The sequence below is a fragment of the Sitophilus oryzae genome, unplaced genomic scaffold (assembly GCF_002938485.1).
Source record: "Sitophilus oryzae breed Bouriz unplaced genomic scaffold, Soryzae_2.0 scaffold_1502_pilon_pilon, whole genome shotgun sequence".
NCBI classification, from domain to species: domain Eukaryota; kingdom Metazoa; phylum Arthropoda; class Insecta; order Coleoptera; family Curculionidae; genus Sitophilus; species Sitophilus oryzae.
The window spans coordinates 981,642-995,472 of record NW_022146173.1 but is presented as its reverse complement, the minus strand read 5'-3'; the positions used below and the strand labels follow the sequence as shown (position 1 = coordinate 995,472).

The following is a 13,831-nucleotide window of genomic DNA, read 5'->3' as shown; positions in this document are numbered from 1 at the left end:
ACGAGAGGGAATGCGGTGATGATAGGCCAGATATCATATATTATATATAAAAAAGACATGTAACGAACTAAAAACGTTACAATCAGCTATAGATGCCTATTAAACTTACAATGCCCTTCTAGTAGTCTTTATATATTTACTTATCAGGTCAGCCATAAATGTTGGCGAATGTTCTTTTATGAACTTTTTCGCCTGTCTCTGCTCTGGTGAATATCTTCACCATTTGTTGCCACCTACTGTTTTGTGACTTGTGGCTGCTTTTGCAGCGTTGCAGAAGGGTTTGGTTTGATTTGGTTTGGAACCGAATACTTTTAGCACGGTCTGTAAAGATGGCAACCGGTGTGTTCTTTTCTGCCTTATTAAAGTAGCAGAGGATTAAGAGATTAACCATAGAGGTTAATTCTAGATAGGAGACTGTATGCGTGCTCTGAATACATTGGCATTATGTTAGACTAGATGGCCACAAAAGCAACGAAAAGATAGATGAAATGGCCAAACAAGGCTCATCAATCTTTTAGAACTAAATATAGGTTCAGAACTCTTCCGCGGTGCTACAAAAGCTATATAACAGAAATGCCTACCAATCAGCCATTTTATTGCTTCCTATAACCACGAATACGAGGAATACCACAGGGCAAATTTTTATCGATGGTTTAAAGTAGAATTAACGTCTTTTTTTTGGTGCTAAGGCTAATCTGGATAGTGCCTACTTTGTTTACCCAGAATCCAAACCGCGGTCCTCAGCTATATCAATGTCAATGGCTTACCGACTTGGAGAGTGTCTAAATCAACTTTTACTCACGAGAACCAAGACGGTCACCCGTCCATCCACTCGTATCCTCTCACGCCGCTTGACTTCGGTGATCTATCGGGAATCTATCGGATCTATTTCGGTTTCGACCGAGCTGGGCCGTTGCCTCTATTTCTTAGATACTTGTATCGTATTATGTGGAGGGGCCCATAGAAGAGTAGACGCTTGAATTTAAAGGCGCAAGGCCTGGTGCCTGCTGCGTTCGCCGATTCAATTATTAAGGCCCCGTCTACGCGCCCCGTTATATCCGGTTAGAGATGAGGCCGAGACAATGGCGTCGGTACGTATCTAACTGTCAGAGAGCGGGGCATGCCGGCGTGACGGAATTCTTGGAGATGTTATATAGGGAACGGTCGGTTTGCCGCTCTTCGGAGCCGGTGCTGGGGAATTTAGGACGCCGCGATCTCGAGGTCGTTACGCTGGTATCGCGGGCCGCGATCAAGAACGTTCGCTTTAACAAATCGTAGGTCTTGCATCTAGGGCCTATTCAGAGGCACTAAAGTATGAACCTTGTTCTTTTAAAACTAATATTTTTACGCAGTTTTCCGAAGCTGCAAGAATCCAAAAGAGGAAGGAACAAAGAGGCATTTCCTCGGAGGCTACACCTTTGTAGTTCTTGAAGATTATTAAGATATCCCCGAAAAGTACACTTAACAAACCAATTGTATCATCCGTAGGAAAAGGGACACAAAGTTAGTGCTATCTAGCTAGATCATTTGCTTTTTTAGCAAATGATCTAGCTAGAAAAGGAGCGAACACTCCACTAACTGGACCGGAACCTTCTGTTTTCCAAGCGGCAACCAACTGAAAGCGGAACTGAAGAATCTGGAAGGCTCCATTCGTAACTTGGAACGGGTGTCCACCAACAGTCTAAGACACTCGGGGTTTTTAACAGGACACTGTTTCCTCAACGAACACCTCAATAGACTGAAGCTGAGAAACAACGGCGAATGCAGATTCTGTGGGGAAAATGGGGAAACACCAGAACACCTTATCACTGAGTTCGGCGAGAAGACGACCATTCGTGCCATAAACTTTGGCACGGCTGATGTCGAGGATGGAGAGCTGTCTCAGATACTGGCTTTTGTTAAAGCCCTGAGACTGTATGATGCGCTATCAAAACGGCAATTCTGCTAATGTGTCCTCAGTGGACAACTGCGTCAACGCAACGGGGGAATGACTCCAATGTATCATCACATTCTGTACAGAGTGGGTCAAATTCGACGCTTTTAAATGGAAACACCATTTTCTATAGGAGATAGACGAAAACTAATATCGGTGTCTGGAGCTCAATTTTTCTCAATATCTGTTACCGTTTCGGAGTTACGGGGTGTTTTTCAAAAATGTGCATTTTTAACAAATCGCTGTAACTTTTTTGCTATGGAAAATTTTGTATTTCTATGAAGACATTTCCAAAGCACCCTTTTACGTAGAATTTAATGGTTTAAGTATAATTTTTTTAAAATTAATAATTTAAGAGTTATCAACAGAAAAAATGATTTTTTATTTGGGACACCCTATATATTTTTAATTAACTGAAGAAAATTTAAAATTACCTTTTCAAAAATATAATACACTTGATATTTTGTTATAATCCCCTTCAAAATACAGAATTTTTAAAAGCTCGCCACTTTTAACTAGTAGGCTTTGGACCCCTTATTGATGATATGCCTTTAATGGAACTCGAAAACATATTTTTCCAGCAAGACGACGCATCGCCTCTGAACGCTGAAGTTATCAGCAAATTTTTGAAGCCAATTTCAAGAATAATTGGATAGCTAACCAAGATCTCAGCCGTTGGCCGTCGAGGCCACCTGACTTAGTACCCATGGATCTAATCCTATGAATATATTTGCGGAAGAATAAAGGTTCCTTATTCTTCCGTATAATCTAGACAAGAATTAAAAATACTTAGCAGTTATGAGAGGGTATCTTTCACCCCCACTGAGTTAATGAATACCGCGAGAAAAACTGCCCCGTCTGCCCATTACAGAAGACGGTCGATATGTCGAACACCTGTAGCAAAATCCCATGTCTTGGTTTGCTACTTATTTTTATTGTTATTAGATATAGTTTAAATGTGTTGATGTTGGTTAAATATATTTTAAATTGTTATAAAATTCTGCATCTCTCATAGCAAATATTATTTTCGTTTTAATTGATGCTCACAGCTAGATTTTTTTGCATTACAGCCAGTGCCGTTCAAAGCCTACTTATTTAAAGCGGGCGAATTTTTATATACTCTATATCTCGAAGAGGAATCGAGCAAAATATCAAGTGTGTTATATTTCTGGAAAGGTAATTTTAAATTCATTTCAATAAAGTAAAAATATACAGGATGTCCCATATAAAAAATCAAATTTTCTGTTGATAATTCTTAAATTATTAATTTTAAAAAAATTATACTTAAACCATTAAATTCTACGTAAAACGGTGCTTTGGAAATGTCTTCATAGAAACACAAAATTTTCTATAGCAAAAAAGTTACAGTGATTTGTTAAAAATGCATATTTTTGAAACACCCCGTAACTCCGAAACGGTAACAGATATCGATATGCGGTTTTCACCATCTTGTTTTTGACAAAAATTGAGCTCCAGACACCGATACTAGTTTTTGTCTATCTCCTACAGAAAAGGGTGTTTCCATCTAAAAGCGTCGAATTTGACCCACCCTGAACATATAATTTTTGCACACTTCAATTAACTACAAACGTCAGAAGTAATCGATACTAGTATACCAGATTTGTTTCTCACTTTGACCTCTATACAAATAAAAATTGCTAATCGTATTTCGTGGATATCCCAGCTGTTGCAGAAAGACACATGACTCATATATAATTCTCAGGAAATTTATATCTATTATTTGAACAAAACATTTCAAAGAACTTTTATTAACATGTTTTATTATGTATACAAATATACTACATAAAAATCATGTAGAATCAAAAATATGAATAAATAGAATAAAAAAAGAACTTTATTAAGATAATTAATTTTTTAGCTACACTATTTTATTTGAAGACACTTTTTTATATTTCTATCAATCTATCGAGAACCTGTATCAAAAATTCATAATACATAACTTAGGAAGGGTTCATAGTTTCATAGTTGTCGATTTTCGAAAGAAATCAGTACATGTGTATTATTTCCGAATTTTAGTTTATTGTTTTTATGCATTTCATATAAAATGGGTCAGTTTTTTTCTTTAGGGTACTATTTTTGTTACTAAATATTTGTGGTTTTGTTTGTTTTATTTATTTAATAAATATTTTTATACTTTAATTAGAATATTTTTTTTTACATTTCCAACTACATATTGTTCGTTTATAGCAGAATATAAATTCTTTAAATTTTTGAGATTAAGATTAAAATATATAATTTATTTAAATATGAAAAGGGCCCACCAAAGAATGCTGCACGTAGGCGCCAGATACCCCAGGAACGGGCCTGCGCTCAATGGAACGAAATATGCTGGGAATCCAAGAGAGACCGTAAAAGAATAGAGTGGATACAACAAAAGATCTAGGTAATAGATGTCATCCACAGAATCAAATCAAATGGCAATGGGCAGGATACTTAGCAAGACAGACGTACAACAGATGGACCACAAAAATTAGAGCATGGTCCTTCGAGGAATTAAGAGACCTAGAAGAACGCCAAACCGAAGATGGGATATTAGGGAATTAGCAGGGATAACTACCACATAGCCAACTATAGACAACAATAAGCCCAATTACAATGAGATTATCTAGATATGTAAGAGAAACACCATAATTGGAATGGTTGAATAGACTGGAAATGATGATTAAAAAGAAGTAAGAAAGACTCAAAGTGTCGGTTTTTTATACTTTTTTATACTTCTTTTTAATTTAAACCAGGTCTCTTTGAGAAGAATGGACGCCTCCTTTAAATTTGGATTTCTCTATAGTATTAGCTTTAAAATTATTTTTGGGTTATTTATTTTGGTGTAGTAATTACAAATCAATAAGTGTATACAATAATGGAAAATATTAAGATAACAAATCAAACTTAAATGTGAAAAAAAGTCTTAGAATGCGGGGATTTATGATTTATATAAAACTTGTCGTACAATGCTTTGTGCTATTGTGATTTTGACTACGGCTCAAGGAGGATAAGTATTAAAAACGATAATTGCATTTGGCTGTAATCCAGCGGAGATAAAAGTATAAATAAATATCCTCGACCTTCTAAACCCAGACGATTTTTAACGATATTTTTATTTTGTTTCTTTTCGTTTTCCATTATTGTATGTATATGGAAAGTATTTGGAATGTTCCAAAATTGAAAACGGATAGATACCCAATAGAAATATTTATTTACAGGGTATATTTATAACTTATTCTAAATAAACCAGCGGTTTTAGTTTTCATTGTAGCTTAAAATTGAAAAAAAAAACAACAAATTAAGTTCTTGACGATCAAGAACTTTATTGGATGCGTCCCAAAAGTGACTCACCCTTATAACTTTTTATTTTTTTCAGTTAAAAAAACGAGATTTGGTATGTTAGTATATGACGTAAATTAGGATTAATTGACGTATTCAATTGTTTTTTATCACTTTCTGTTTCGCCGGAAATTACTACAACGTTTGATTTTTAAATGGCACCCCGGTATTTTTTTACTTTATTCCATAGAAAATGACACTCTGAATAGAATGACATATCATAATGTCAACCTTTTACATTTTCGCTTAAAAAAAATTGTATTTTAAATTTCAATCCATGGTTGTGTTAAAACACTAATTTTTAATCAAGGGAGCCTTTGAAAAATAGATTTGCTCGTCTAATGTTTTTAGTGTCTTCTCCTGGCCGGTTAAAAGATGCCCAAATCGTATTTTTAATCATATCTCAATTTTTAGCCGACCATACCAACAGGTATGATAGGCTATTAAGATCGGCAAAAAAAAGTTTTTTTAATATCACTCATAATGAGTTATTTGGGCCTGTATTTGGGTCATAAATGACCTAAATACAAAATATTTTCATGGTGTCTGTCTGTCCGTCTGTCTGTAACACGATAACTCAAAAACCGCTAAACCGATTTTAACCAAATTTGGCACAAAAATACTGTGTCACCCGAGAATCTAGCCATCAGTTTTTGGTGGGGGTGGGGGTTGATAAGGGGGTATGGGAGGGGGTTAAAAATTTTAAAAAATCGTAACTTCAAAATTACAGTAGCTAGCGAAACGCGGTTTTCAATTTAAGATTAGGAATAATATTTGCAACAAAATTTGTAATAACATCAAAATCAGTCAAAGTCGCAGTTTTTGAGATAAAAAAAATTGGAAAAATTCCTTTACTTTGAAATTAAGATTATTATTATTAATTAAGATTATTATTATTAATAATTAATTAAAAACTAATAAATAATATAATAATAATTAATTAAAAACTAAAAGAACTGCCTACCAACTTTTTATTAACATATTTTAGTATGGGCGGCTATACGTGCCTCCTGGCGACAATTTTTTCAAGTGGAATGAGGGTGGTTCATTAGCATATTTGGAAAACACATCTTTTTACGAATAATTTGGTACCACACACTTGGTATTTCGAGTCAAATTGTCGTTATAAACCATATGAGAAAATGTCAAAAGTTGACATATGTATGATATGTCATTCTCTATCACATAAAATAAAAAAATACCGAGGGTGCCATTTAAAAATCAAAAGTTGTAGTCATTTCCGCCGAAACAGGAAGTGACCGAAAACAATTGAATACGTCAATCAATCCTAATTTATGTCTTATACAAAAATACCAAATCTCGTTTTTTTATCAGAAAAAAATAAAAAAGTTATAGGGGTGAGGCACTTTTGAGAGGCACCCGGTATACAACTCTCATTAATAAAAACTAAAGTGACTCAAAAAGAAAGACTTAAAGTAAACAGCAACTAAATATGACTTTTCCAATACTAGTGTGGGAAGCACTGAAACCAAATAAGTTTTCTTCTAAACAAAATTTCAAACATTTCATTGCTTGCTTTTCAGTTTACTTACTACAACAAATATATAATTATTAGCAGATTATATCCCGCTTTTACAACACTGTAAAAAACCAATATAGGATATAGGTACAGAAAAAAGGTAAAGTAATAACACAGGAAGTACCTGAAGAAATATTTTAAATGAGGTCGAGCCTTAATCATTCAGTTAAAGCACCAAAAATGCGAGTAAAAAAGATTATACTGTTCCGTGATTAGGTCAATTATTAATCTCTTAACGACTTGTCATTCGCGACGAGGCACCTGGTCATTAGTACCGCATACTTGCTAGTTAAACGACCGGTAAAAATAAACGAAATTACTTAATTAGGAAATTACAACTATCATATAGAAAGAATTATACTGTAGTTTTTACTATTCTGCTACTATGAATGGTATTAAACTGAATTAGTTAATATTTTACTTATTATTACTTACTATTCATCTGGCACGATTGGCACGAGTCATTTATCACAAGTTGTTATCTGTGACGAAACTCACCTGTAAAAAAAAACAAAAATTAGAAAAACATTTTCTATTACTAGAAACGAATAGTATAGTCTATACAACCATCGTTTAACATTGCGTCAAATCGCCACCTCAAAACTACAAAATAACTCGAAAATTGGCTGTTTGTAGTTAACTCTACCCTCTACCAATCTTTGTTATTTTGGATTCTTTCTATTTGCAGTTATTGCAAATATAACTAAAACTAAATACAGGGTTGTTCACCACATACGACACGGAGTATTGTAGCTAAACGATGAGATTTTTACAAATTGTAAGTTTTGGGTTCGATGAAAGACTATTAGAGGTACAATTTAAAAATAATTTTACAAGATACAGAGTGTCCCAAATAAGTAAAAAAATATCAAAGTTGTATTTTTTTAAATGGAACACCCTATATATTATTACATTTTTAGTTTCTACGATTAAAATAAAGGTAAATTTGATTAAGATTTATTATACTTAAACCTTACCGTTTTTGAAATATTTTCAATTTTGTGAAATTGCAGTAAAAATTTTAAGGCTTCATTCAAAAATTTCATAAGGCGAATTTTCGCTCGAGTTATCCCATCACTAATTTTTAGTTACATAAAAAAAGTAGCAGTGTTATGTGAAATCACGATCTTTTTTATATCTACTCATAAACAAGAAACCCCATAAAACATAAGAAAATGGGACACCCTGTACAAATATAACATGTATTTTCCTATAAAGATTTAACAATGCCCAAAATATATTTATTTTAACTTAACGTATAACGGTGAACTACTAATCTAAAATTCCAAACCCGAACAATTTCCTCAACTATATTCAATTAAGTTGCTGCTTTAACAGTAAACTGAATTTTTCTTCTGGCTGCTAATCAGCTGAATTAATTCATTTCCACGTGCCCCTCATTAGGTTTGCTAATAACCGTTAATTAACCAGAGACATACTGGGTGTTTTGCATCTAGTAGATAGTTTTAATTGCCACTTGCAGGTGGTGTTTTACAGAAGCGTACTAATGTCTGAATAAATCAACTACTAAACAGGAAAGATTAACAGAAAGTCCAAATTTGTCTAGGTTTACTGATCAAAAACTTGTTGTTAATGCAATAATCTGATCGACAATTAGTATTTCGAATAATAATTGCTGTTAAAATGAAGAAGATCCTTTTTAACAAAATATTATTCAACCATTTGCAATTATGATGTAGTTTCCTCCCTTACATTTTATAGATAATATACTTGTAAAGCTTAATTTTCATGCATCAGGTAACCGACGATATGATGATACGATATTAATTTTATTGGTTGAATTGAAAGACTTGACGTTTGATTGAAAGACTTCGAGAAATTACGCAGAAGAAAATTACGCAGTTTTTAAATTTACTGCATTTTCATGCCTCCGTTTATCGGATATACGATTTCCTTGTGATTGATGTCATTTTATATTTTCATTTCCATAACGATTTCGCTATTTTACTTATAGTCTAAGAGCTAGCAACGTTTTCGAGAGGGAATTTTAAGAAAGCTGGTACTTTAATATATCTTTTGCTATGCTCTCCTAAACAGACTGCTGACCGTCTGACTGCCGGTAGACGTTGCGTTCACTACTGTACATCACATCTGTATTTAAAATCTGTTTGCTACTGCTCATCACAAATTCGCCCTGCATTTTAGGAACTAAGGAGGCTAGGACAAACATGTGTAGCACATTTCATAAACTGGTCAACGAGAAATCCCATAAAAAACACGAAAATAAGATACTCTGTAGAGGTGTGTAGTTCGTTCTAGAACTAGTTCCAATGAACTAATCCGACCCCGGAATGAAAGGAACTAGTTCCCGGTTTCTCAAAGAACTAGTTCCTCAGAACCTATTCCGGGATCGAGACTGTGACCGATATATCTGTTTGCTACTGCTCATCACAAATTCGCCCTGCATTTTAGGAACTAAGGAGGCTAGGACAAAACATGTGTAGCACATTTCATAAACTGGTCAACGAGAAATCCCATAAAAAACACGAAAATAAGATACTCTGTAGAGGTGTGTAGTTCGTGAACGAACTAGTTCCAATGAACTAATCCGACCCCGGAATGAAAGGAACTAGTTCCCGGTTTCTCAAAGAACTAGTTCCTCAGAACCTATTCCGGGATCGAGACTGTGACCGATATATCTGTTTGCTACTGCTCATCACAAATTCGCCCTGCATTTTAGAAACTAAGGAGGCTAGGACAAAAAACATGTGTAGCACATTTCATAAACTGGTCAACGAGAAATCCCATAAAAACACGAAAATAAGATACTCTGTAGAGGTGTGTAGTTCGTGAACGAATTAGCTCCAATGAACTAATCCGACCCCGGAATGAAAGGAACTAGTTCCCGGTTTCTCAAAGAACTAGTTCCTCAGAACCTATTCCGGAATCGAGACTGTGACCGATATATAATAGTATGCGACGGCGACGGATCGGCCGGCGCGATCGTAGTCCGATGCTACGTAGGAGTGGAGAGTGCCAGCCGTATGTTATCAGATCCGGACCTAGAAGAACTAAATAAAATACTAGTTTACGTACGGGATCGGCCAGCGCGATCGTAGCCCGATGCTAGGCGGGAGTGGGGAGTGCCAGCCGTATGTTACCTGTCCCGGACCGAAAGGACTGAGAGGAACTAGAGGAATTAATTAAAATACTAGAGTGGCGTAATTACGACAGAAAATTGTCGTAGATACTGTTTTTAATTTTGAGTTTGTTCTTTGAATATTTTATGAGAATGTTTCACTTTTGGTCCCTAAAATTAAGAAATATCTTATAAAACGAAGTAGATATTCTGAATTTTTAGACAAAAACAAAAAGAGGGAAAATGCAATTTTTCGTAAAATTTTCCTATTATTTGTTCAAATTGATTTGTGATATAGTTTTTTAAACTTTGATTTGAGTTTCTTTTTTAATTTTTTTATCTGCAATAACACTTACCTATGTGTTTTTAACATACGCAATTACACGTCTCGTTATATTTTATAAAAATTATACAGATCATATTGTGAATGAGTGACAACGAAACCCATTAGCAAGCAACAGGGATGTTAATGTTAGTCAGGAACTATTGTGAACTAAAGACCCAGTTCAAGGAACTATTCCTCTGGAGAAACTAGAACTAAGGAACTAGCCCAAGGAACTAGAATTCCCATCTCTACTTCGTATTATTTTGTTCAGCTGATAGTTTCTCTTAGCGAACGTATGTGATCAATTGATCAATTGATGAAATCGACTGATGAAGGGGCAGGCTTTAGAAGCGTGCTGAAGCCGCTTCTAAAGCCTGCTCCTTCTCGTGGTCGTGCAGCATCTAATATGTTTTCTATTCTGATATTTATTATTTTTTTGTATATTGTTGTTTAATAACTATTAAAAATGTATTCAGAGCGATTCAATAACATTCTGCAAATATAAACGGTCTTTCGTAGGCTACGTTTATTCGTTTTGTGGTTTTATTTATATGGGCAAGTTTATTGCTACCGATAAATCGGTTAATGATTTTATTTGAACTGGTGTCTCGTACGGTAAAAACAAACATCGTTTCAATCGAACGTAGGCGCGTGACGTTAAAAATCTGAATACAAAACCTTTTGTTTGCGCGTAGAAAAATCAGGACGATATTCAAACTGATGGATTACATAATAAGATCACTGTTGGCAATAATAATAAACATGGACAAATATAATTCAGCATAGATATTTAAACAGATTGATTTGTATAATAACGATTGTAATCCCATTGGACTTCCATAAAGAAACGTTAAATTTGAAAGTATAACGGGTGGTGCATCGCCGTTGAAAACATAGGAAATCCCATATAAATCTTGAACAAATATTGTCTCCCCTGTTGATTTTACGGCAAAGTCGTAAATAGATTTTTAAAGATACACATGCCAAATATGAACAATTTTGAACAAGCCGATATATAATTTAAAAAAACTTGTATCTATTTTTAAATTAAAATTACCAATTATATTGTTTATTAACCAACTTACCTGAATTTGTAAACCACTATTTGCCTGGTTTTGCATTGGTATCTGTGAAAAATTTTAATTTAAAAATAGATGCATTTTTTTTAAACTAGCTAAATCAGTCAAAATCGTTCAAATTTGGCATGTCTACCTCTTTAACCTCAAAAAATCCATTTACTACTTCGCTGTAAAACCAACAGGGACGTCCATATTTGGACAGTTCAAAATTTGCACGGGATTTCCTGTTTCCAAGTACGATGCACCACTCGGTAACTGATTTCTGTTAATTCGATTTTCTGCGTTTTCGTTAATACTACCAAGCCTACCTATATATATATAAACGGGATTTGGTTTAAGTATTTAATACTCATTTCCAACTACAGCCTATTGCTGCCTTCTCTTTACCCTACGCCACACATCTCGATTTAGAGCGTCATCAGCTTCTAGGCTACGAGCTTCCATTGCTTCCTGAACCGTTCCGTTCCAGGATTTTCTAGGTCTACCTCTCTTTCTTCTTCTTCGGACATGTTCTGCCTCCGGCATACGCAGTACATGTCCAGACCACTTTAAGATGGATTTTTCGATTCGATCTAGTACTGTTTCCTCCGATGCATTCATGATACGCCTGACCTCGATGTTTGTCTTTTTTCCATCCTAGATATACCTGCGCTTCTTCTAAGGTAGTCCATTTGAACAACTTGGATCTTGCGCTTCGCGTTTGCACTCAAGAGTCCATAGCGCTAAACCACACAGCAAAGAACTAACTCCACCAATGTTCGTCCAAGTCTCTTTTTAGTTGTTGCAGACAAGTTTCGGTCCCAACAGAGGCTATTAAGACATCCAATAACTTGTTTGCTCTTCTGAATTCGGCTTTGTATTTCTTCATTGCCCAAACCCTCGTTGTTGATAGTAGCACAACCATGCCCTACCTACCACTTTCAAACAACGTGTCGATATACAATTCATATTTTGTGTAAATTTATATTATAAGTAATTAAAATCATCATCATTTTCAGCTCATTCAACCATTTCCAATTATGGTGTAGCCTCCCTAACATATTTAGATACTCTCTTTGTTATTGGGCCATACCATAAGAAAACTATTGGACTCCAAGCCAAAGCGATGTCGTGAAGTTATAGCTAATCACGGTTACTCTACCCATTATTAATTTTATTAGGTTAGCAACAACTAATATACTTGTAATTTTTATATTAATTTTTAGTTTCTCTATTTTTGTCCCTATAGTTTTTTATTTAATTGAATAAAATCTTAAGTATTCGTGAGACATGTGATTATTTCATTTAAGTAAGAACTATTTAAGTATCTTTAATTTTAACAATGCAAAAAATGGCCTCAGTCCCTGCGTTAACAAAAAAGACACAATTTTAAAAAAGTTTCTCTACTTTTGTCCGGTAGTGTATTTTATTAACACTCCAAGGCTCAACAAGAAAAAAGTTAAGAAGTATCTATAGACTGTTGAAATCTAAAACTCATTTTGGTGAAACGTTTCGTCGAGCTAAGGTCAAATAAACAGCTTACACCAGCTTGTTTACAGCGTTTCAGTACAGTTATTTCGTGAAATTTATTCAAGAATGCGAACGCCAATATGTTAATTAATATTATTTAATTCCAACAGAAATAAAAAATATATACAGATAACATTCCATGTTGTGGAAGTCGGCTGTTGCCAACAAACGACCTTAGCTATGAGCAAGCGAAATTTAAAGCATTTCCTTCGTTTAAGCCATTCCCAACATCTGCGTTTCATAAAAAAGTACAAGAAATAGTTCTTTCTTCGAATTTGGCAGATAATAGTAGGTATTGAAACTAAAAAGATTTCGGAATTCCATTGTCATTATTTCTAAAACTAAAAGAATTTCGAATTTTTCGGACTTCCATTGTCTTTATTTATTTTGTTTTCACAACGTTTCGGTAAGATCACTGACCGTTATTAAGTGTGAACAAAGCAACCAAAAGAGGAATAGTTACAAAACGTCCTCTACATGTACGACTTGAAAAACATACGCAAAGAGGTGAAATAATGATCGAATACGAAATAAATCGTGCATTGCAGATCATGTGTGATCCATCACTGACCGTTATCAAGTGTGATTAGTGTGAATTAATCTATATCCTAAAACTACTGACCAGAGCATTCACCCGTGACCAAGTTGGGTTCTCTCTAGAAGTGAAAACATCACTTCTACTCCTGATGCAGCTAGATTACACAAAGCTATGGCCAAGAGTGGATCTATCCCCAACATGGCACTTAAGAAATCTGACGGAAGCTACACGGAGGGAGAGGAAGAGAGAGCAAATCTCCTACTTTATACACACTTTCCAGGTAGCATACCTATTGATACTTATGTAGCTCCCACTGAACCCCACAATCCTTGTAGGGAAGATTGGGAAGTGGCAAGCTAGTAATAACAGAACAAAAGCTGAAATGGGCGATCGACACCTTTCAGCCCTATAAAGCAGCAGGAGTGGATGGGATCTTTCCTGCCCTTCTAAAGGAGGGTCAGCAAA

The 13,831-nt window shown here is 34.8% G+C and overlaps 1 protein-coding gene across 6 annotated transcripts in view; it reads right to left on the bottom strand.

Annotated features, from left to right (window-relative positions):
- LOC115878225 (protein alan shepard) overlaps positions 1-13,831 on the bottom strand; it is a 225,268-nt gene that overhangs the window by 60,595 nt on the left and 150,842 nt on the right. Inside the window, exon 1 of one of the 6 annotated variants that reach the window (XM_030894651.1) lies at positions 7,251-7,306. The exons of the other annotated variants lie outside the window; for them this stretch is intronic. The gene's annotated coding sequence lies outside the window, so the exon portion shown is untranslated. Of the gene's footprint in view, positions 1-7,250; positions 7,307-13,831 lie in introns of those variants that run through there. 6 annotated transcript variants of the gene reach the window in all.